A 4274-nucleotide genomic window follows, 5' to 3' on the forward strand; every position below is an offset into this window, starting at 1 on the left:
AGTGCAGTGCGACGGAATCCAGTGGGATCCAATGGACTGGAGTCCAATCCAACGGAATCCAGTGGGATCCAATGGAATAGAATCCAATCCAACGCAATCCAGTGGAATCCAATGGAATAGAATCCAATGGAATCCAGTACAATCCAATGCAATCCAGTTCAATACAGTGAATGCAATGCAATCCAATTCAATTCAATCCAATCCAGTGCAATCCAGCGGGATGCAATCGCTGCAGTGCAGAGCTGCTGAGGGCTGAGTTCCCTCCCAGCACTGTGGCTGTGAAGCTGCCCCAGCTGGTGGCCGCCCATGTGCAGCTCAGGGGCCACCAAGGGCTTGGACACTGTCACACCGGGCTGAGGTGCCACTGCAGTGGTTCTGTGACTGAGCTGCCTGGTCCCATCCCAAAAACAGAGCTGAGGAGCTGGGCTGATGGTCCAGACCTCAGGAATGAGCCCAGAGTGAATTCAGGGTGTTGTTTGGAGTGATTTACTGACAGCATGGACTTTACTTTCACTGTCCCACTGAGCATGGGGAAGTGTTTCAAGCCTGTACACACTGAAGGGATATTGCCAGGAATTTGTAACAGAAGGGGAGAATCTAAAGGATGCCAAGAAGACCCTCCTCAGCCTTTTCCCCTGAGCTGACCCTGAGGGGGAGTCATACTATGGCAACCTTTCTGACAGGCTCTGTATGCAGCCCAGGAACGGAAAATTGCAGGAGAGACGATATAATGAGTTTCTTTAGGAGCATCTGAGTGTATTAAAATTGGGAGGTTGTCTAGAAAGATTATATTTTGGCAGAAGGATGCATCAAGCATCCATCAAGGCTTTGAAATATACTCTGCACTACATTACACACAGAGGGATTTTGTTTTGAGCCATCAAGTCACAGGAGATTTTGTTAAAAAGCACCTTCCAGCAAAATGAAGGCAACATCTGTCTGCCCTTCCTTATGCTACCTAAGAGAGGATGCAATTGGCTGAATATAGTGTCATTAATAACAACAGAAGTGCAAATGCCCTGGCTGGATGTGTGGAGCTGCAGGGGCAATGCTGGTGTCTGACAGATGCCACCAGGCAGATGAGCAAACACACCTCTGCAAACGGAGCTGGACAAACCCATTCTGGGGGATTTTTTCACTGAAAAATGTTTTCCCTTGGTCAGGATGTAGCTGAAGGATGATGTGTACAAGAACAAAACACAGTACAGGCAGCCCAAGAGGGATTTTCTAACGCTGTCCCAGCATCAGGAGCTGCTGCTGAGCTCAGCCTCTTCATGAGATAATAAGTGGGTTTGGAGAGCAACTTTAATTAAGCTTCCTCTGAATGTCCCGTCTCCTTAATTAAATAACAATTTGCAGCACTGGCGCGGCTGTGGGGTGTGATCAGTGCCCGTCTCCTCCTCCTAAAGCAGTTCCTGCCTGTAGGCACAGTGGTGGCTCACGGTGTGACAGCCCTGTCCTGGCTGGCAGCAAAGAGGCAACAACAGGAGCAATGTGGCTGGGTAAGGGGGCACATGGGGCCTCCTTCAGCTAAAATGTTCTGAGTAGGGTTTAGGAAGCAGTAAATTAAAGAATTTTGCTGTTGCTGGGTCTGGACTCTCTCAGGGCCAGGTGCCTGAGGCAGGGAAGGGGGATGCTGGAACATTTTGCTGCAGTTTGGAGCCTTGACACAGCCCAAGGAGCCCTGCAAACATCCCTGATGTCAAATAAAATTGCAACTTAGTTGGGCTTCTGCTTTTTATTTCTTTATATTTGACCTGAAGAATGCCTCTGCTAGTTTTGCAGTGGGTTGGCTTTTACAGCTGCTTGGAAACAAAAGCCTGAAACGAGGTTTTGGAGGAAAAAAGCGCTGTAAAGCTTCCCAGTTGTCTTGGTACCACGGACTGACTGACAAGTGGGACAGCATGACAGGATGCAGCTGGAGCCAGAGCTAACAGGCTGCACTAACCACAGTGACAGCCGGTGTGCCACTGAGCCAGCCATGCCCAGATTAAGGGCACTTGTGCTGGCAGCCCTCCTCAGGCTATAGATAGCCACGCTGCTCCCTGCCATGGGGCTCATGTGAGGAGGCAAAGGAAGCAGCAGGAGAGGATGGTTTTCCCTCAGAACACCCCATACCTGCAGTAGCCACCCCCTGCGCTTTGCACGGCAGAGGTTCTGGGGTTCCCTACAAAACCCCAATTGCCAATTCTTTTGTAAGCAAACAACTTACAAGAGCCAGGGGATGCTGGAAGCTTTGTCTCCAGGCAGCCGACGGGGAGGCAGGGGTTGGCATGATGCCACTCGCCTGCGCCTCCTTCCCCGGCAGGAACATCACCTCCCGCTGCCAGATGGGATTTCAGCCTTTCCTCTGGGCTCAGCTCTGTTTTGTAAGTCTCTGCTTGCAGCAGATGTTCGCAGGAGTCCAGCTTTCCCATGCCAGTGCGTAGGGTGGCAGTAGCCCAGATTTCCCCATAGCACACAGAGACCCTTCCTCCACATCCCAACCTGAATTTCATCCCAGCTCTCTCCAGCAGACCTTCTAAAGGCAAGGTTAGAGCCCCCACTCCTGCGCTACATTGACCCTAAATAAATTCTGACGCATCCTAGGGGCTGTTTTCAGGGGGATGACTCAGAGCCACCACTTCCCAGGATGGAGGGCCAGGGCCAGGCGTGATTCCTCAGCCCCTGCCCTGGTGCCTGGTAGTGCCCAGAGCTGGCACCTGCCACCCCACTGTCTCCACAGTGAATCCCAAAGGGGGAGAAGCAGCCAGGGGCTGGACCTTGGGAAGGTGTCTGTGGGGTTGCCCAGGAGGTTTTGGGTGATGGTTTGGTTCTGGGGGACAGCGGGACTTCCATCCCAGCCTGTGCCCTCACCTAAGGACAGGTGCCCTTTAACAAAATAGCTGCTTCCCTCTGCAGCTTTTTTCACCTTTCAGATGTTCAAGGCAACCAAAATATTAAATACATTCCAATTAGGAAGACTAACTGCTTCAAAAATCAATTCCTTAAATGCAAGTTTTCCTCTTTATTCCATCTGCCACCAACATGCTGAGCAGAGGCAGGGATGGGCTGAAGCCTGGGCAAATCAAAGCCAGCAGGTGCCCACAGGACCACAGTTCCTATCAGGCTGTGCAGTGAGTTAATCTTTCAGGACCCAGAACCTGGGAGGATGTGATGTGGGATGGCTCCGTGCTCACCTGCATCCCCACTCTGTGCTGACACCACCCAGGTCCCTGGTTAATGCTGCTTTGGCTTGGGCCCCATAGGGACTGCAGGTCTTGCCATGCAGTGTGATTCCTCTTAAAGGGCGATTTTTGGAAAAGATGAAAACTAACAGCTGCATTAATTGTATTTTCCGTTTTGCAAACTAATTCTGAAATGAAGCAGCTGGAGGTGCGACTTTGCCACCCTGAGGTGTCAGAACCATCTGCAGCCCCTCTGGACACAAGAGGGAGTCCTGAATCATTAAAAAGAGAGGTTTGGCTTTAGTTGCTGTGGATTAAAACACTTTTCACTGCACTGACAAAACTGCTCATCACTTGGAGGCCTTTGGTGTGTTTTGCTCTCCACCATGGCAGGGTAAATCCATGGTAAATCCACAGTAAATCCAGGAGTGTGGATTTTAGCCATTTGCAGTGGGGACAAGACAGCTTATGGTTGGATAAAGTGAGTCATGATTTCCTAAAGGACTGAGAATTATCCCTGGAATCAAACAGAGCTGATACCCCATTTTGATAGCTGATCCCCACATTTTGCAGCCCCAGCTGAAAACAGAAGACTGGGGCAAAGCTCCATCTGTCTCCACACTTCTCTCCGTGGCACTGGGACCGCACATTCCCCCCATCCTCCGCGCCTGCCCGCACCTGGCATCGGCTGCCCCGAGGGCATCAGTCCCAGCTGCTAGTCCCCCATGGATTTGGGGACACCCGGCAGAGGGGACGGGGGGCCCTGACACCCCCTGTTCCCACTGTCCCGGGGGACATTTGCTGCTGGACAGGGATATTTTGGGACATGTGCCTTTCCAGTAATGCCCAATTCTATTTGGTACAGTATAATCTTTCTAACGCAGCTCCCAGGGGAAACACTCTGGAGGTGGAGGTGACAGGATGGCACGGCTCCAGCCAGGACAGCCAAGTATCGCAATGTATCAGCAATTTCGGCAGGTCCTGCTGAGAACTGGTGGCTTGATCCCACAACAAAGTCACGAGGAAACCTCCAGCTGCCGCGGAGCGGGGCTGGGGCTGGCCCCGGACGTGCCAGCGCCGGGCTCGGCGGTGTCCCCATCCCCAGGG

General features: G+C 52.0%; 1 protein-coding gene across 1 annotated transcript in view; it reads right to left on the reverse strand.

Annotated features, from left to right (window-relative positions):
- The window catches only part of NISCH (nischarin), a 55715-nt gene that overhangs the window by 29750 nt on the left and 21691 nt on the right, over positions 1–4274 (reverse strand).

The sequence above is a fragment of the Corvus brachyrhynchos genome, unplaced genomic scaffold (assembly GCF_000691975.1).
Source record: "Corvus brachyrhynchos isolate BGI_N302 unplaced genomic scaffold, ASM69197v1 scaffold4, whole genome shotgun sequence".
In the NCBI taxonomy this organism is placed as follows: Eukaryota; Metazoa; Chordata; class Aves; order Passeriformes; family Corvidae; genus Corvus; species Corvus brachyrhynchos.